The 20950-nt window shown below is 41.9% G+C and overlaps 1 protein-coding gene across 3 annotated transcripts in view; it reads right to left on the bottom strand.

The window, feature by feature from the left end:
* The window catches only part of PGLS (6-phosphogluconolactonase), a 36497-nt gene extending 27184 nt beyond the window's left edge, over window positions 1-9313 (bottom strand). Inside the window, exon 1 of one of the 3 annotated variants that reach the window (XM_089651761.1) lies at window positions 9230-9313. The gene's annotated coding sequence lies outside the window, so the exon portion shown is untranslated. Of the gene's footprint in view, window positions 1-8846; window positions 8980-9150 lie in introns of those variants that run through there. The other 2 variants (XM_089651760.1, XM_089651762.1) reach the window with 2 other exon arrangements.
* Between the last annotated feature and the right edge of the window lie 11637 nt (window positions 9314-20950).

The following is a 20950-nucleotide window of genomic DNA, read 5'->3' as shown; positions in this document are numbered from 1 at the left end:
ACTAGTACATTCATCGTCATAAACATTGGTATATGCAGAGTGTCAACTAGTACATTCATCGTCATAAACATTGGTATATGCAGAGTGTCAACTAGTACATTCATCGTCCTAAACATTGGTATATGCAGAGTGTCAACTAGTACATTCATCGTCATAAACATTGGTATATGCAGAGTGTCAACTAGTACATTCATCGTCATAAACATTGGTATATGCAGAGTGTCAACTAGTACATTCATCATCATAAACATTGGTATATGCAGAGTGTCAACTAGTACATTCATCATCATAAACATTGGTATATGCAGAGTGTCAACTAGTACATTCATCGTCATAAACATTGGTATATGCAGAGTGTCAACTAGTACATTCATCGTCATAAACATTGGTATATGCAGAGTGTCAACTAGTACATTCATCGTCATAAACATTGGTATATGCAGAGTGTCAACTAGTACATTCATCGTCATAAACATTGGTATATGCAGAGTGTCAACTAGTACATTCATCGTCATAAACATTGGTATATGCAGAGTGTCAACTAGTATTCGTATGCAGCAGTATACTACTTCAATAAAAGACCACAGTATGTCATCATTCAATGTTCACAGTATGTCATCATTCAAAAATAAAGAATACATGAAAAAAAAAGATGATACAAATCAGTTAGGACACTGCACATGCCTATATTAAAAAATTCAGAAGGGTAATGAGACACATTAGACTTTCCAAGAAAAAGATACAGAAGATTTGTATCATATTTAGTATCTAACAAATTATCATTTCTTTCTGCTAAATAATATGCTGGTTGTCAGATTGTGAAAAGGAATAATCAGGACAGCTCTCGTTTACCATCAAAAGTACAAAGGCCAGGGAAGGTCAGGTTTCTGAGGGCCAGTGACTCTGCTATATCAAGTTGAACTTACCGGTCTGAAAACTGAATTCTGCATCAAACCAAAGAACAGGTAGACCACTTAAGTTATGCTTCATTTTTACCCTTTTATTTTACTGGTGTGTATGTCTGTTTTGTAACATCTTTTCTGTAAAGGTATCCGGCACCATCTTCCTTTCAATAAAGCAATATTAAAGTTTTACTAAACCCAGGACTCTGCATTCACTATATCTGGTCTCCAACAATACACAGAACATGGAAATGCAATTATTTTAGTAAATATAAACTGCTAAATACCTTTTCGCATCAGCAGTTAGAGCAGTCTTGTGACTTCTATCAGTGTCCAGCAGAGCACATGTTACAGTTTGTAGAAGGAGTTTTCTTTCTGCTCCAGGAGGATGCAGAACCCCTGACCTCTGTCTGGACAGTGCTGATTGGCCCTGTGCTGATCACACACTCTCCCAAAAAAAAAAAAAAAAACACTTCTCTATCAATACACACCAAACTGAGCATGTGCAGAGTGACTCCATGTGATATGTCTTATCAGGAGATAAGAGGGGGACACTTAAACGAAAGGGAGGATCAGAGAAGACAGGATCAAACAGCTTTTTACACAATGCAGAGGATTAGCCCCTTAGGTTTCACATTGAGTATAACAAGCATGCTTTACTGCACATACAGACTGATTTTACTGTTGTGGGTTTAGTAACACTTTAAAGCTTATAGGAGGACTTTTCTTTCCCCCGATTGTCCTATGAGGTGCAGGAGTCCTAACCCCTGACATTGGCCGTGCGCTGATCACATGCACTTTCCCAAGAAAAAAAACAACAAAACTCTAGCAATACACACCAAACTGAGCATGTGCAGCTTGCCCCCAAGACTCTGTTCTATCAGGAGATGAGTTGGGGACTATGAAATAAGGGGAAGATCAGAGGAGAGAGGATCAAACATTCTTTTTACACAGTGCAGAAGATTAACCCCTTAAGTTCCACAGTGAGTATAGCAAGTATGTTTTACTGCATATACAGACTGATTTTACTGTTGTGGGTTTTAGTGACACTTCAAACTGCCCCATGATGATCAGTTACAGTCTGCGCGCACCTAAATTGTTTTCCTGCAAGCTGGAAAATCTCTGCACAGGGTGTTCTATCAGCAGAAGGATTGGGGATAGTAGACGCAGGGAAGGATCAGAGAAGATGAGATGAAACATCCTTTTTTACACAATGCAAAGGATTAACCCCTTAGGTTCCACAGTGAGTATAACAAGCATGCTTTACTGCATATACAGACTGATTGTACTGTTGTGGGTTTAGTAACACTTTAAACTGCCCCTGTGATGATCAGTTACAGTCTGCGCGCACCTAAATTGTTTTCCTGCAAGCTGGAAAATCTCTGCACAGGGTGAGGTTAGGTGTGTAAATGTCATACCGCTCTGATCTGCAATATATTCATCTTTCCAAGTAACAACCACCGATGCTTTATGGGGTGCAACAAAAATGGCTGTTTAAGTGCTGCATATACACACCGATGCTGAACAACCACATCCGTCATCCCTTCTAAATGAGAATGGTTAGAAAGCTGAAAGTTTAAAACAAGTCTTCTATAATCCATGTGTGCATCCTCACAGTAAAGTACTATGAAAGGAAAACGGTTACACGCGGCTCATGTTTATCGTGTTCAAAATGCATGCACTACAAATGTGTCCAATCAACTTTAACACTCAGAAATGCATATACAGTATGTGGTCTCTGACATTAAATAAATGGCACAACTCTCCTATGAATGGTTCAATACACCTCACGGAACATAGAAAAGGACAAAAATATAAAGTATATGCACATGCGAATTTCAAGCTGTCTATGAGATGATATATGTGTGTTGGTGAACACTGGGTGTTCTCTATAAAGCAGAAACTGGTGCGGATGTGATCCGAACACTAGCCTGACATGAAGTTCTATCCAGGGGCGGACTGACAACTCATGGGGCCCCCGGGCAATAGGGGATCATGGGGCCCCTGTGTCCTTGCCCAACCTCAAAAAAGCCTATGAAAAAGGTACCAGGGGCATCTCATGGGGCCCCCTACTGACCCCGGGCCCTCGGGCAGTGCCCGAGTTTCCAAATGGTCAGTCCGCCCTTGGTTCTATCCCAACACATTAGTCATGCCCTGCTCATTATTAAAGCCCAACTGAACTTTCAATTCAGATCAACTAAAGGTGTTCAATATCTTACTGTTTGTTCACTTTAGAAAGTAGCCTGCATAGAAAAGCCTGTCTCCTGCCAGCATGCTGCAGACAACAACCTTGCTCACCATGTGCGGAAGCAGTGGTCTCTCTCCATAGCTCCGAAATCCTCCCCGCTGAGTCATAGCTACAGATCTCAAATGAGTGAGAAGCTTGAGCTTTGTAAAATGCAGAGCTGAAAGGTCCCATACGGTAGGGGGCATGTTGGACCTCTGCAGAGAGACCACTGCACCCCCACAGAATGCAATAGTTTCCTTGTACAGCATGCTGGCAGAGGACAGACTTTTCTATAAAGGCTGTGACTGCTTTCTGAAGAAAACAAACTGCACTCACATGTCTACAAAGGATCTGCACGGTGTAACCTCTGTTTCCTGCATTACCAAGCAAATGCAAACTTCCAAGAAAGAGATGGATTTGATTAATAGCTGTAAGAATCTTTGTAGAACGTTTTATTAATAATGTTTTATTAATATATTAATATAAATATATATTAATATATTTATTAACGTTTTATTAATATAATTATGCTGTTTGTGAGAGGCTGCAAGCTGGGTGTTTCAGCGTTCCCACCAGGCGTTATCCAGGACCACCAGATAATGGATTAAAGGCAGAAGGTGGACTGCTGAAGTACATAAAAATAAATTACTATGCTCAATTATGACACATGCAATATTTTAGTGGAGGAGGGATTTGTGATGCTTTTTGATGTATATCACCATAATGATTAGTTACCCATTCTTGAAGAACATGCAAACCCAACATTTCATATTCCTGATATGTGCTTGCTGTACCATGTACTGGAAGATCAGTGTATTGCTGTTTCTCCCGCCCCAGCTCTCTCAGCTCTTTATGCATCTTAAAAGTGATAAAGAAAAAATAGTTTTATGCTTTTCTAATGATAAAGATACAGTATTAAGTGTTTATATGCTAATGTTAGGTTCTTTGCATAACAGGTTCACTTTCTAAGATGATTCCAGTCCTTGGGATGTGTTGTTACAATGTCCTTGGAAGGTTATGCTGTCTAATCACACAGTAGTCTCCTAATATTCTATAGCAATCTTGTGCAAGCAGATGAGGTGTTCAAAAAAACAGAAATTACTGTCTCTTGTAAGAGCTATATGTGTGACATGTGCAAATTCTTAAAGCTAAATTATTGGAATTTGATTTTTTTTTTTTTGTATATATACATTGGGCCTACTTACTTGGTTCAATGGATGCATACATATGTGAAATCCAAAGGATCACTGCAAATCAGTAGTTGGGGCTACACACAGTGAGAGACATGATCTTTCAGGGTCTGTGCAAGTGGCTTCTTTTCTGCAAAAAGGGGCCACTTGCTTGACACCAATGCCATTCCAAGAACACCTTGTGCTTTTTTCAATGAATACAAGGCGTTCTATGATTGGATGGGGTGGAGAGAAGTGGCGATGACATCATGATCTCCACCTCATCCAATTCAAAAATGGCTTATATTCACTGAAAAAATACAAGGTGTTCTAAGAATAGCATTGGCGCCAAGCAAGCAACCCTGTGGTCAGTGTGCAGAGGGAAATCTGTTTGCACATAATCCGGATGATCACAGTTCTCGCTGTATGTAGCGCAGACTACTACAGTGATTTACAGCATCCCCAGCATTGTTAGATATGCACATGCATCAAACCAAGCTGGCCCAACATAAGTACAGGTGTACCTCGGTTTACAAACGCCTCGGTTTATGAATTTTTTTCGCAATACGAACGGATTAATTGGTTTTCAATGCATTTACATTTTTTTTTTAATCATGTCCCTGTACAGTACTATGCCTTTAAAGTGCACTTTATAAGAGTTTTGAACAGATAAAACGTATTTACTTTTTTCTGACCTCCAGAATGGATTAATTGGCTTTCAATGCATTTATGAAGTTTTTTCACAATACGAAGCAAGTTTCCCCAGGATGAATTGCGCCTGGGAGGTTTATAGCGCCAGTCCCGTGCAGGCTGGAGTCTGAGTAGCACGTGGTGTCGAGTGTGGAGGTGTTGGAGCAGTTTTTGCATCAAATTTTGGAGCCATTCTGGAAATTTTTAATCATGTCCCTGTACAGTATTTATGCCTTTAAAGTGCACTTTATAAAGAGTTTAACAGATTAAAAGACTTTTTTTTTTTACTTTTTTCTGACCTCCAGAACAGATTAATTGGTTTTCAATGCATTCCTATGGGAAACTGCATTTCAGCTTATGAATTTTTTGCAATACGAAAAGTCCCGCATAACGAATTAAATTCATAAACCGAGGTATACCTGTATGCAAAAAACAGAAATCCTGGATTTCAGATTGTAAAGTAGAACTGAAGTTCCACTGTAACAAATAGCAAGCTGGCCGGTTTTTATTGCAGAAGAGACATTCAATGGAGATTTACTAAAACTGGAGCACTCAGAATCTGGTGCAGCTGTGCATGGTAGTCAATCAGCTTCTAACTTCAGCTTGTTCAATTAAGGTTCTATTCACATTAGTGCATCTCCAAAAATCGCATGATTTCCACTGCGGCTTTGCAGCGTGTTTTTGCAACAACTTTTGGTGCGAGTGTTCCAACTTTACATTCTCCGGACCCAAAGTCGCATCAAAGTAGCGCAGGCAGCTTTTCAAAATCGCTGCAACTTTGAGCCACACCGACTTGAACAGATGTCATTTAAAAGTCATGCGACTTTGATGTCTTCGGAAGCCATAAAAGACCATAGTATTCCCTATACAACCAGGAGTCCTAGAATCTGGATTGCCCCACAGGATTAGGAAATGTCCGCTAACAATGTAGAAGCATCAACTGTAAACGTTAACCGGATTCTAGCTCCATGTGATAAAAACATCTCGCCGAATCTCTAGAGGCGCACTGTATGAAGACTGGCGCCCTGCGCACACACACGCTCCCAGCCAGTGTCAGCTGTAGGTAGCCGAAACGCTGGAGGAGATGCAGTTTCCTAGGTAACCAGAAAACCCTTGTGGCGCCTTAGACGCAGCAGGGCTCCCTCCGAGGATGGGAAAGAATAAACAGCTATTAACTTTACACCTGTTATGACGGCTGGATGCCTCTTGACATATCTGAGAAAAACATTTCCAGGAGCTGAGGTTTTTTGGTTTTTTTATTCTTTTTGAAGACGGCTAAATCAGTAAGCAAGTCATTCACTTTGGTTTTAAGGGTCCACTTATTATCTAATTGTCCTTCGGAAGAAGCCAGAAAATAGCTGCTAAGATGATAACAATTTATCAGCCTGCTCCTATACAAGGTGTACTTGTAATAGCAAGATTTTTGAAAAAAAAGTCAATGTTAAAAACAAAATTCTTCATTTGCATAATATACTACATAGACAAACCCAATCACAGCGGCATTAAAAAAAAATAAAGACATCATTATGCAATTCTAAGGCTGGAGGAAGGCATTGATTCTAACATTCTGCTAATCACCAATCATAAAAATTTTGATAAAATATACTACATAGACAAACTCACTAAAAGAGACATTATTATTATTATTATTAATCATAAATAATAATATTATACATACACACACTCAAACGATGAGGACAGAATTCGAAAAATATATCATAATAGAAAAATACATATAACATTTCGCATGGACAAACCCACAAAAAGACTTAAAAAAAAAAACTACTATTATGAATAATAATTTAAAATAATATTTTTTAAAGTTTCTTTTTATGGGTTTGTCTATGTGAAATATTATATGTATGAAGATTTTGCTATTATTTGTATGTTGTTAATAATAATAATAATAATAATAATAATAATAATAATAATAATATTATTATTATTTGTAAAATAGTAATAGCAAAATCTTCATACATATAATATTTCACATAGACAAACCCATAAAAAGAAACTTTAAAAAAGATTTTTTTAAATTATTCATAATAGTAGTTTTTTTTCATTTAAAAAAATCTTTTTTAAAGTTTCTTTTTATGGGTTTGTCTATGTGAAATATTATATGTATGAAGATTTTGCTATTACTATTTTACAAATAATAATATTATTATTATTATTATTATTATTATTATTAACAACATACAAATAATAGCAAAATCTTCATATATATAATATTTTACATAGACAAACCCACTAAAAGACTTTTTAAATGACATTATCTTTTTTATTATTACAAGCAATATTATTGAGTGTTTAACTATGTAAAATGTTATACCTATGATAGTTTTTTCTATTATTATTTCTGATTGCCAGAATGTGCATTTATTTAGAATTATAATAATTCAAATTATGAGGACATAATTTTAAAAATATATTATGCATTATGATGATCACCCATAGTATTATTATTACTAACACCAAACATTTTCATACCTAAAATATTTTATATAACAGACTTAAAAAATATTGTTGCTAATAATATTACCAATTATTGAGGACATAATTCAAAAAAATAATATACATTATGATGATCATCCATAGTATAATATTATTATTAATACTAACACCAAACATTTTATACAATAGATGTAAAAAAATTGTTGCTAATAATATTACCAATTATAGAGGACATAATTTTAAAAATATAGCGTACATTTCAATGATCATCAATAATAATAATACAATTATACTCCAAAGACATGCTGGTAGGTTACTTGGCTCCTGTCTAACTTGGCCCTAGTATGTGTATGTATGTGTGTATGTATGTGTGTATGTATGTGTGTATGTATGTACGTATGTATGTATGGGAGTTAGGGACCTTAGATTGTGAGCTCGAGGGTTAGGGACTGACGTGAATATACAATATATATGTAAAGCTGTGCCTAAATTCAAGGTGCTATACAAGTACCTGTAATAAATAGTTATACTGTAAACTAAGTACTAGTAAAAATACTTTAAAGTAAACAATAATAATAGCAACATTTTCATACTTATAATAGATTTCAAAAATTGTTAATAATACTAATATTAGTAGTAGTTCTAATTATGAGGACAAAATATTAAAAATACATTTCACATTTTAACAATCATCAAAAGAGGTCAATATTAAGAATATTATAAGCAAAATCTTAATATAATATTACGCCATAGACAAATATAATAAAGACAGTTAAAGCAATTGTAAAAAAGACCGCAATAAAGCAAAACACTTTAAAAAATATTAGCAACTCTAATGATCAGGACAGCATCCTAAAATACATTACAATCATTACTAATGTCATAACAGAAACAAAGAAAGAAAAAAAAAAAAAGGGGGGGGGGCACTAGTTTCTAACTTTTGCAGGGAAGGCGATTTTTTTTCCCCCTGGTTTTGAAAATCAATCAACTTCACAACAAAGTCACTTGTCAATCACTTCTTCTAATTTCTATTTCTAAAAACTCTCCGATGATTATTTTGGAAAGTGACGGACTAAAAACAAAAATGAAAGCTATTGAATAACCCGAATGACTCAAGCGGTCACAGCCTTTCCAGTCATTTTCGGCAGTAGCCATCCAACGCAGATGGGTTTAAATACAAGGGGTATATGTTATAAAGCTGCAGATTGGACATTCACTGCGGGTGAATCTTTGGGGTCCATATGACAGTGATCACTGACCCCCGTGAATATTTAGTGAAAGTCACATTCACCGCTCTATAAATAAGCCCCGTAGTCTGGCCATCGCACAGAGTATCCCAATGCGGCATCGTTCAGGGATATGATGGTCACCAGCATACAATATAGATCCAGGAATGATTGATACCTGATCAATGATCAATACATGAGGACTAGGAGCACCAATACAGAGTCATCATCCATCCAATGTCCTCCCCCTCTGGCAGGAACAGGTGAGTACATAGGATCCGTTCACCTGTTACATGCACAGAGCCCAGCACATCAGGACAATGCAGAATACAATGACAGATCCCACCCACGCCCACACACTGCAACCTGCACACAGCATGATGCATCAGCCACCCCTCCCCCACCCACCATCCTGCACAGGGAAACACATGGCTCTCCTATGTGCACGCACAACACACGGTCATACTGTACCGAGCACTCACTCTGCTGCCGAATGAGATGAATAAAGACAGAGAGGGAACTGCCAGGTGAGTGGGCGGAAGTGAGGTCACGGGCCCCTACCTGTACGGCTTCAGTAAGGGCGGAAGCGAGGAAGAGAATCACGCTGAATGCTGCTTTGCTGCTGGTTTTTGCAGGGAGGAGGAAGTGACGACAACTGCGGGCGGAAGTTCTTTTATGCTGTGAGCCAGAACTGGCAAGGGAGAGTTGCTAGACGCTAGAACTCTGAAGATTCTTGTGCAGACAAACAGAATATGTTACAGTAGAACTAAAAAAGTGAAACGTGTTATTTTTCAGTTTTAATAGAGAGAGAGAGGTTTATAGCCCCTGCAGGTTTTGTTTTATTCTGTTTGTGTCCTTTTGGGGAGACTTTTCTTCACTTCCTGTGTCATAGCCACAAAAGGAAGTGAGGAAATCCCTCCAAAATGAGGCAATCGCTGGCTAGTGTCCCCATTTGAATATTTCTGTTTTATGCCAGTTCTGGTGACAACCCAACATTTGGGATTTCCTTTAACTTTCAGTGATAACGGTAAACAGGTTGAATCTCCCTAACGGGGACACAAACAGTGATAAAACCTGACTAGGGTTCTAATTCCCCTCCACTCTATCCAATAAGAATAGTTTTGCTTTACTTATTGTGATGGGTGGGGGGCCCATGGAACCCAGCTCACTTTGGAGAGGTGGGGAGACCTGTCTCAGCTCCCCCTGTGCCTGTTAGGGGTACGAGGTGATCTGTCGTATTATTGTGTGGGCTTTGTCTCAGACTGTGTAGACATGTCTAGGAGATAGGTGGGGGGTTGTTGATTGTTATGTGGTTGCATCCCATTGTTCTATTGTTTGTCTGGCTTGGGAGCAAACTATTATAGTATATATGTGTTTATGTGTATTAGCTTAGTGGGGGGGGGGGGTCTCCAGCAGCCCTCCCTCCTGATGGGACTGTCTGCTGGTGTGAAGTTTGAATACCTTTGTGTCTCTTGTTACTAAATGTAGATTGCCACGCCCTGTGTCATTATGCAGGGAGGGGGGATTGTCCCCTGAGTGTAGATATCTTGTATCTGTGTTCAAATAAACTAGTCTACCTCTTGGTTTACTTAAGGACTGGTATCGTCTAGTCTTGTATGGTCAGCTGTGGTGTCTGTTGTCGGTGTTTGGACGGGGAAGTGGTATTCTAACGGAAGTACTCAAGCGCAGTCTGGGTCGGTTCCGTTACACTTATACTTTAACCACTTCCTTGCTTGGTGGACGTCATGTGATGTCCTTGGAGGGAAGTGGTTATACCAGGATGATACAGGTATCAAAATTTTCAACCGGCGATTCCCTGTAAGGCAGGAGTGATCCAAGTGGCTGAAAAGCCACTGGATCGCTTCTGCGGGCAGCGGAAGGGGGTCACTCCCCACCACCAGCGCCAGCAATGGCTCCACTACACAGAGAAAGAGGAACTGCTGTTCTGTTGTTCTCTGACCCCAGAAATCGGAAGTGATGAAGACTTTGTCACTTTTGGTTTTGACTCTTTGTTTACCTGGTTTAGTGGCCAGGAAAGCAGCCGATCAGATCGATCTTAATAGACCCCAGATCTCTCCTGAAGGAGGACCTGTCAAAGCCCATGTTTTAACAAGGGATGTTGTTCATCCCTTGTGAATGCAATAAAGTTGATTTTAAAAAAATTAAACAGTGTAAAAATTAAGTTTTAAATAAAATAAATAAAAAATTAATTTAAAACACCCCCTCGCAAGAGTAGGTCCAGCACGCACATGTCAATGGTGTTCACACCACACTTGTGAGGGATTGTCCAGAACGTCAGAGGGAGAGCAATCATTTTAGCTCCAGACCTCCTGAATAACTCTAATCTAGTAACCTTTAAAAGATTTTAAAGCGTCACCAATAGAAATTTATAGGTACTGTAATTTGGTGCTGCTCCACGGGCGTACACAGTTGTAAGGCGTGACTTGTTATTTGGTGACATGTTTGCTATCTATTTACTTGACGTATCATCATTTTATATTTTACCAAACAATTAGGTTTTATATAGTGTGTGTACAATAACATTCATTCATTTTTTTTTTCTAATTGCGTTTCAAAAACTGCTGCTCAAATATCGTGTGACATAAAAAATTGCAACACACACCATTTTATTCTCTAGGGCCTCTGCAAAAAAAATATTTAGAATGTTTGGAGGTTCTAAGGAATTTTCTAGCAGAAAATTATGATTTTTACATGTAGGAGAGAAGTGTCAGAATTGGCCTGGGTGGCAAGTAGTTAAAGTATATGTAAACTCAAACATACATTTCTCCTATTTCTGATCAGCAAGTCAAAAACAAAAGACTTGTCCACCCAGCCAGAAATCTTGTGATCTGATAGCTGATAGCAGTCCAGAGAGCACACAAAACTATCAGTTTGCATTGTTTCCTGCTATCTCTGTAGACTACAAAACACATCCCATTGTTATGGAGAAGAGGGGGAGGTGCTCTATAGTCCTGTCCTAGGGTGAACACATTGCTCAGTTTGGTTGTCAGCCTAGGACAGGAAGGGAGTTTAGTCATTTTTTTTTTTTATCAGCACAAGGGACAGTACTTACGCTGGCCATACATTATACAAATTTCTTGAGAATTTTACTTTAGATTTACCAAAAACCATATAATAATAGGAGCTCAAACCTAAACAACACTTTCAATTGTATCCAATTAGGCAGGTCCTTGAACTACATGAAGGTAAATCTAAAGGAAATTGGACAGAAAATTGTATAATATATGGCCAGCCTTACAGTCAAAATGATCCTTTGTGCTGCTGTTCCAGTTGAAATCTGAAATCATATTCCAACCTAAAGCAGGCCATACATGGGTCGAATTCCGAACAATTTTTCGATCGAAAATTGAAAATGTCATTCGTTCTGTAATCTGATGGTGCCACCAATGATTTAAAAAATCAGTCATTTTTTACTAATTTTCCAACAAGTCCTTTAAACGAAATGAGGAGGAACCATGAAAAATCGGTTGGTGCCATTGCCCCACTAACAGAGCGAAAATCGGTAGATTATTCTTAAGTCCGATTTTCGAACAAATAATCATTTGGAAATCGACCCATGTATGGTTGGCCTAAGGCCTAATGCTAGTGTCCTTCTGCCCCTCCCCCCAAGTGAGAGCACACCAAAATCCCTCCCCCCAAGTGAGAGCGCACCCCGACTCTTCACCACCACGTTACACTCCACCTCTATGGAGGAGCTAAAATGAATCCCTGGTTCACACTGTGTGGGTTGGTTGCAGCAATCGCATTTGTTCCCGCACCCAAATCGCACTGCTCTTACGAGACACACGGGGCTTCCATTTATTCTGAATGGCACCCCCGCGCATCTCAGCTTGCAGAGTGTTTGTGGGTGCAGGAACCACAGGGAAATCACATGGTCAAAAAAACCATGCAATTTCCATGCAGCCACATTTTTAAAAAGGTGCATGCGCCTTTTTCTTATGGAAAACGAAGGCACAGCAGCCTCAAATGAATGGTCTTCTGCACCCACGCAGACATGAGCCACACAACACACACAAGTGTGAACCAGGGATAAAGGGGACCTAACCCCTGTCTACATTTGTCTGCATGGAGTTTGTGTGCTCTCTACATTTCTGCTGTCCGTGTGCTATATAGGAGATGTCCCTTCACTTCCCACCCTAAGGAATAGGGAAGTAAAAGACTATCTCTCAAAGTCAGGAGAGCTTCCTTTAGACAGCCATCACTGAAACAAGTTCCTCCATTGGAAGAATTCCCTTCTATTTTGGAACCAGTGACCAGTGACCAGGACCAGAACAAGGGGTGGGCCGAAGGGACAGCTGACCTGGGCACAATGGTTTGCTGTAGGGATGGGGGCGCCTTCCTTCTGTTGCAAGGCTGCAGTGGCATCCCGAGTCAGGTGCGGGGGGGGGGGGGGCGATCCGCACCGAGTGACACCGACCACACAGGGTGACACCGGACCTGCTCCACAAAAAGCCAAGTTGTAAAGCATGCTGACGATCCTTATCGGCATGCAACCTATATGCGGTGACACCGGACCCGCTCCCTGAAAAGGTAAGTTGTAAATAAAGCCAACGATCCCTGCAGGATGCATCGGATCTGCGGGTTGAGCATAATGCTCAATCTGCAGATCCAATCCATTCTGTGGGGATTGTCGGAGGGGGTGTCACCAAGTGTTACCGTACCAGGTGATACCTACCCTAGGGACGCCGCTGCAAGGCTGACTGGAGTAGTGACAGCGGCAGTGATTTTGACAAGCGAGTGACTGCTGGGTGTAGGATCCCCTAAGCTTGCACATCACAAACTGGGAGGGGTGCAGTTTGGTATCTTTGCGCTGGATGACCTTGTACCGGCACTGCCAGTGCCAACTGAAAATTATGCCATTTCCTTTACTTTTTAGTCCCAGTGAGAGTCGTCACCAGAACAAAAACAGAGAGTGGATTTTCCCAGACACAGACAGCAGTAAAATCCTGGCAGAGGTTCAGCTGTCCCCCACTCTATCCAAAACATTACCAAAAATGGCTTTAGATATACTTTAAAGCATTACTAAACCCATAACCCTGCGTTCACTATATCCGGTGTCCCACAGTACACACAACATGGAAATGCAATTATTTTAGTAAATATAAACTGCTAAATACCTTTTCTCATCAGCAGTTAGAGCAGTCTTGTGACTTCTATCAGTGTCCAGCTAAGCACCGACTAATCTTGTAGGTGGAGTTTTCATTTTCTTCTGACTGTCCTATGAGGCTGCAGGACCCCTGACCCTCTGTGTGGACAGTGCTGATTGGCCCTGCGCTGATCACATGCACCCTCTCAAAGAAAATAAAAACTCTAGCAATACACACCAAACTGAACATGTACAGCTTGCTCCCAAGGCTCTGTTCTATCAGCAGAAGGGTGGGGACAGTAGAAGAAGGGGAGGATCAGAGAAGACAGGATCAAACATTCTTTTTACACAATGCAGAGGATTAACCCCTTAGGTTTCACAGTGAGTATAACAAGCATGCTTTACTGCATATACAGACTGATTTTACTGTTGGGGGTTTAGTAACACTAGGGGTAAATGCACATGACTGTATGAAAATACAGCAAATAGTACACAGTTTCTACAAGAAAGATCCAGCATAAAAAAGTGCTCTGTATGCATGTGACCTGGTAACAGCATCTTACAGTCACTATAAAGCAGGGCTGGAGAAAAAGAAGCAGAACAAGGATCCAATCACTTCATCTGCTGACAAGAAGCATGCTGAAAGGAGGAGAGAGAAGAGTGACAAATAGATCTACACTGTGCTGCTTCTTTTTTCACTGTCCTATCACAGCCTGGGGGCAGGCCCAGGACAGGCTGAGCTCCATCAGGCTGAGGACATCTAGTGGCAGAAAAAACTACTGCAGGTGAAATCTCTGGAATTTAGGTGAATATTGCCACAAAAGCTAGTTTGTTTTATTTTATCCTTTAGAGGGCTATTCATTTTACCTTGTTATTTTTGGTTGGCTTTTAGCTTTAACTGACCCAAATTGTTCCTAAGTACAGAATGAATGTTACATTTTCTAGATGTTAACACCCCGGTTACATCAAAGCCAGTTTTTGAAATCGTGCGACTTACATTGAAGTGGTACAATTTCAAAATCTGGTGATTTGCTGATCTGAGGTGCAATGTGCAAGATATCTGACACAGATGTCTATACTAATCACACCAAAAGTAGTGCATACACGGAACCGCACCGATATGACCACTCTATTAGTGGACAATAGGACAATAGGGTGCATATGATTTGCAAGTCGCATGGCATGCAAACTGCATGTCAAAGTCACACCCGATGTGATCGGGCGGGGGGTTAGAGTCAAACATGTAAATGAATCTGTGTGCTCTGTAAAGTGCTGTGTTAGATGTTCTATATACACTATATTGCAAAAAGTATTGAGCCAGCCCTCCAAATCATGTGATTCAGGTGTTCCAATCACCTCCATGGCCACAGGAGTATACAATCAAGCACCCAGGCATGCAGACTGCTTCTACAAACATTTGTGAAAGAATGGGTCGCTCTCAGGAGCTCAGTGACTTCAAGCGTGGTCCCGTGATAGGTTGCCACCTGTGTAATAAGTCCGTCAGTGAAATATATTTGCTACTAAATATTCCACAGCCAACTGTTAGTGGGATTATAACAAAGTGGAAGCAACTGGGAACAACAGCAACTCAGCCACCAAGTGGTAGGCTACATAAAATGACAGAGCGGGGTCAGCGCATGCTGAAGTGTACAGTGCACAGAAGTATCCAACTGTCTGCAGAGTCAATCACTAAAGACCTCCAAACTTCATGTGTCCTTCAGATTAGCACAACAGTGCATAGAGAGCTTCATGGAATGGGGTTTCATGGGATAGCAGCTGCATCCAAGCTTTACATCGCCAAGTGCATTGCAGAGCGTCGTATGCAGTGGTGTAAAGCACGCCGTCACTGGACTCTAGAGCAGTGGAGACGTGTTATCTGTAGTGACCTATCACTCTTCTCTGGCAATCCGACGGACTTGTCTGGGTTTGGCAGTTGCCAGGAGAACAGTACTTGCCTAATTTTATTGTTCCAAGTGTAAAGTTTGGTGGAGGGGGGATTATGGTGTGGGGTTGTTTTTCAGGGGTGGGGCTTGGCCCCCTAGTTCCAGTGAAGGGAATTCTTAAGGCGTAAGCATACCAAGACATTTTGGGCAATTTCATGCTCCCAACTTTGTGGGAACAGTTTGGGGATGGCCCCTTCCTGTTCCAACATGACTGCGCACCAGTTCATAAAGCAAGGTCCATAAAGACATGGAGTTTGGGGTGGAGGAACTTGACTGGCCTGCACAGAGTCCTGACCTCAACCCGATAGAACAAAAATGGTCAAACCTTCCCATAGACACACTCCTAAACCTTGTGGACGGCCTTCCCAGAAGAGTTGAAGCTGTTATAGCTACAAAGGGTGGGCCAACTCAATATTGAACCCTACGTACTAAGACTGGGATGCCATTAAAGTTCCTGTGCGTGTAAAGACAGGCCGACCAATACTTTTGGCAATATAGTGTATGTGGGACACTAAAAATAAACTCCAAGAGGAGACTCCACTGTCCTCTACATATACAAATCCAGTCCTTGTGCTCATTCACTATTTGGTGTAACCAGGAAAAGTTAGCTATGAGATCAAGGTAACATATGAGGTCTGCAGATACCGACATAAGCTGCTTACACTCCCAGAATCCTTTGCACCAGATCTGCTCTATTTATAGGGGCCACATCCTAAATCCTCTACAGCACGCTCCGATCTTTCTAATAGGAATATAATAGGAGGCATTTTTTTTTTAAATATAAAGTCTCGCTGGAACTCCTTAGCAGGTAGGTGATTCTGTAGAAAACCCTCACATATTGAAAAGGCAAGTACATGTCTCAGCAATGTGTAAAGGGCAGCAGTATTGACAGGTAATGATTTCTTAACAATTCATCTGCCTTGCCATATCGTTACATTGGCTGCTGCACCTCATCACTGTAGGTGCGTGCGCTGGCCTATACCATGCAGTTACATCCACACAAACAAGGGAGGACACTATTATAAGTGAATTTATTTGGACTTGGGGAAAAGGAAACGAAACTAACTAGGAGGCCTTATACTTTACAATGGTCTTTTTTTTAATAAAGAAATCGGGCTTAGTTTTTAATATAGATTCATATGCAGAAATATATATATTGAAGAAGTATTTTATCACATGATCATATTAATGTAAAGAAACTTTACTGTCTGCTAGACTTTTTATTTTTATTTTTTGCTAGACCCTTTATGAAAATACAGTATAGGGGCTCATGAACACAACATAATAAAGTATGTAATTGTTCATACGATAATTCAGGTTGCATGCATTTAGACACGTAAATGATCACAACGAATTCAAAACCCCAAAAATGTCCCCCCATTCCTGTAGCTAAGTTTTCAATCCCAGCCTGTTTGCGTGCGTGCGTGCGTGCGTGCGTGTATAAATTGCATGAAACAACTGACCGCTGATACAGAATTTTCTACTTTGATTTTATGCAGCTGAACTCAGCGCAAGAATACTGAGCACAACCCAGGTGTCTGCATGAGCACTTAATTAATATAGAGGATGTACCCCTGGTTCACATATATGTGGCCGCGAGGGCCGCGTTTTGCACAGGCACGAGAGCTCATTCATTTGAATGGACTCCTGTGCCCATGACACACAGGGAGGAAGTCCCTGCACTTCTTTGGAAAACGCAGCCCACACAGGAACCTCAGTTCCCAGTACAGTTGCGGTTTCCAGTGTGGGCGGCGTGCCATTAGAACATTCCTCTGTGCACCATATCATTGGTGTCTGTAGGAGGAATGGTGCCCCATCATTGGTGTCAGTGGATGTAATAGTGCCTCATATCATTGGTGTCAGTGGGAGGAATGGTGCCCCATTGTTGGTGTCAGTGGGAGGAATAGTGCCCCAATATTGGTGTCAGTGGAGTGAATAGTGCCCCATCATTGGTGTCAGTGGAAGGAATAGTGCCCCATATCATTGGTGCCAGTGGGAGGAATGGTGCCCCATCATTGCTGTCAGTGGAAGGAATAGTGCCCCGTTGTTGGTATCAGTGGATGTAATAGTGCCCCATATCACTGGTGTCAGTGGAAGGAATGGTGCCCCATTGTTGGTGTCAGTGGGAGGAATTATTATTATTATTATACAGTATTTATATAGCGCCAAAGGGTATGCTCAGCACTGTACAGTAGTAAGGGGGACAGAACATGAGACAAGACAGTAACAGTACAATACACAAGGGGTTCGAGGGCCCTGCTCTTTCGAGCTTACAATCTAGGAGGGAGGGGAAGGTGGTACAGGAGGAAATGGCTGTGGGGTATGGAGTGGTGGGAGGAGTGGAGGAGGTTAGTTGTTGGGTGAGGTCAGGTGTTAGGTGAGGTTGGGGTAGGCTTCCCTGAAGAGGAGGGTTTTCAGGGTGCGCCTGAAGGTGAGGAGGGTAGGTGACAGCCTGATGGATTGGGGTAGGGAGTTCCAGAGGATGGGGGAAGTCCTAGAGAAGTCCTGCAATCGGGCGTGGGAGGAGGAGACCAGGGAGCTAGGGAGTAGGAGGTCCTGTGAGGAGCGGAGGGCACGGGTAGGGTAGTATCTGAGTATCAGGTCAGTTATGTAGTTTGGGGCAGCATTGTGAATGGCTTTGTAGGTCAGAGTTAGCAGTTTGAATTTGATGTGTTGGGCAATCGGGAGCCAATGAAGGGATTGGCAGAGGGGGGAGGCAGATGTGGAGCAGTTGGTGAGGTGGATGAGTCTAGCCGCTGAGTTTAGGATCGACTGGAGTGGGGATAGCGTTTGTTTGGGTAGGCCAGTGAGAAGGGAGTTGCAATAGTCCAGGCTTGAGATAATGAGGGAGTGTACGAGTTGTTTGATGGTGTCTGGGGTGAGGAATGTGCGTATCTTGGAGATGTTGCGGAGGTGGAGCCTGCAAGATCTAGATAGCAGTTGGATGTGGGTTAGGAAGGAGAGGTGGGAGTCCAGGGTGACATCCAGGACTTTGGCATGTGGGGTGGGAGAGATGGTGGCGTTGTTATTAGTGATGGAGAGGATGGGGGGGGGCACGGGCAGGGGGGAAGACCAGGAGCTCGGTTTTGGATAGGTTAAGTTTGAGGAAATGGAGCGACATCCAGTCTGATATGTCGTTTAGGAGGTGGGCGATGTGGGCAGAGAGTGAGGGGGTGAGGTGGGGGGTGGAGAGGTAAATTTGGGTGTCGTCGGCATAGAGGTGGTAATTGAAGCCGTGGGAGTGAATAAGTTTGCCAAGGGAGGAGGTGTAGATGGAGAAGAGGAGGGGTCCGAGGACAGAGCCTTGGGGGACCCCGACAGAGAGGGGGAGGGAGGGGGAGGTGGCAGTGTTGTAGGTGACGCTGAAGGAGCGTTGGGAAAGGTAGGAGGAGAACCAGGAGAGAGCAGCATCCCTGATGCCAAGGGAGTGCAGTTTGGCAAGGAGGAGAGGGTGGTCAACAGTGTCAAAGGCCGCGGAGAGGTCAAGGAGCAGAAGGACAGAATAGTGGCCATTGGCTTTGGCGGTTAGCAGGTCGTTGGTGATTTTAAGTAGGGCGGTTTCGGTGGAGTGCAGGGGGCGGAAGCCAGACTGTAGAGGATCAAGGAGGTTGTTATCAGTGAGGTGGGCACTTAGGCGATTGTAGGCCAGGCGCTCAAGGAGCTTGGAAGTGAAAGGCAGCAGGGAGATGGGTCTAAGGTTGTTAAGGTTACTGGGGTCAAGGGAGGGTTTTTTGAGTATGGGGGTGATGTGTGCGTGCTTTAGAGGGGAGGGGAAGGTACCGGTGGAATAGTGCCCTATTATTGCTGTAAGTTAATGGCACCCGCCCGTGGGTCCACATTCCTCTGTGCAGGTGGTGCGGCTGAACAGATTTTCATGCGGATTCGCAGCGGTACCACCTGCACATATGTGAACCAGAGCTTAGCCTTGGTTCACACCTGTGTGTTTTTTAGTCCATTTTGCAGAAATGCCCTACAGTCCATGTAACATGATTTCCTATGGGACATGTTCACATGTATGCGATTTCAGCCGCTGCTTTTTTTTGGAAAGAGATAGGGACTTTTTTTCCCACAGCAGATTGTGTTATTGTTGCAATAGACTTCAACAGAACCTCACCAAAAACACAAGTGTTGAGTTTCTGATGCGTTTTATATGCGTTTTTCTGGCTATTTTTGGCCAATAGGAAAGTATTGAATGCGACTTTGATGCAACTTTATACTCTCTGGCACTCAAAGTCACATCAAAGTAGTGCAGAAACTTCCTCAAAGTCGCTACAACTTTAAGTCACATAGATATGAAAGGGGTCCATCAATGCGCTGCAACTTTGATGTGACTTAGATGCAACTTTGAAAACCAGAGAACTTAAAGTCACATCAAAATTGCACTCAATACTTTCCTATTGGCCAAGAAATAAATAAGCGCAAAACGCATCAAAAACAGGAGGAATCAGAGGACCTTGTTAGAGCTTACAATCTAAGAGGGAGGGTCAAGAGATACAAAAGGTAATAACTGTGGGGGATGAGCTGATGGAGAAAAAAAGTTTAGTTGTTAGGTGGAAGCAGGATGAGCTTCTCCAAATCAGGGGTCTCCAAGCTTTGTGAACAAAGGGCCAGTTTACTGTCCTTCAGGCTTTACAGGGGCCAGACTATGGCCAGTGGGAGTAGAAGATGCCCCAGCATCAGTATAAGTAAACAATGCCCCATCATTGGTGATATTGGAAGGAATAGTGCCCCATTGTTAGTGTCAGTGGAGTGAATAGTGCACATATCATTGGTGTCAGTGGGAGGAATGGTGCCCCATCATTGATGTCAGTGGGAGGAATGGTGCCCCAATATTGGTGTCTGTAGGAGGAATGGTGCCCCATCATTGGTGTCAGTGGGAGGAATAGTGTCCCATCATTGGTATCAGTGGGAGGAATAGTGCTCTGTCATTGATATCAGTGGGAGGAATAGTGCCCAATAATTTGTGCCAATAGGAGCAATAGTGCCCCATCATTGGTATCAGTTGAAGGAATAGTGCCCCATCATTGGTGTCAGTGGAAGGAATAGTGCCCCATCATTGGTATCAGTGGAGTGAATAGTGCCCCAATATTGGTGTCTGTAGGAGGAATAGTACCCCATCATTGGTGTCAGTGGAGTGAATAGTGCCCCAATATTGGTGTCTGTAGGAGGAATGGTACCCCATCATTGGTGTCAGTGGAGTGAATAGTGCCCCAATATTGGTGTCTGTAGGAG

The sequence above is a fragment of the Staurois parvus genome, unplaced genomic scaffold (assembly GCF_062004578.1).
Source record: "Staurois parvus isolate SC_StPar_1 unplaced genomic scaffold, SC_StPar_1.0 ptg000662l, whole genome shotgun sequence".
Taxonomy (NCBI): domain Eukaryota; kingdom Metazoa; phylum Chordata; class Amphibia; order Anura; family Ranidae; genus Staurois; species Staurois parvus.
This window is presented reverse-complemented; position numbering and strand designations above follow the sequence as displayed.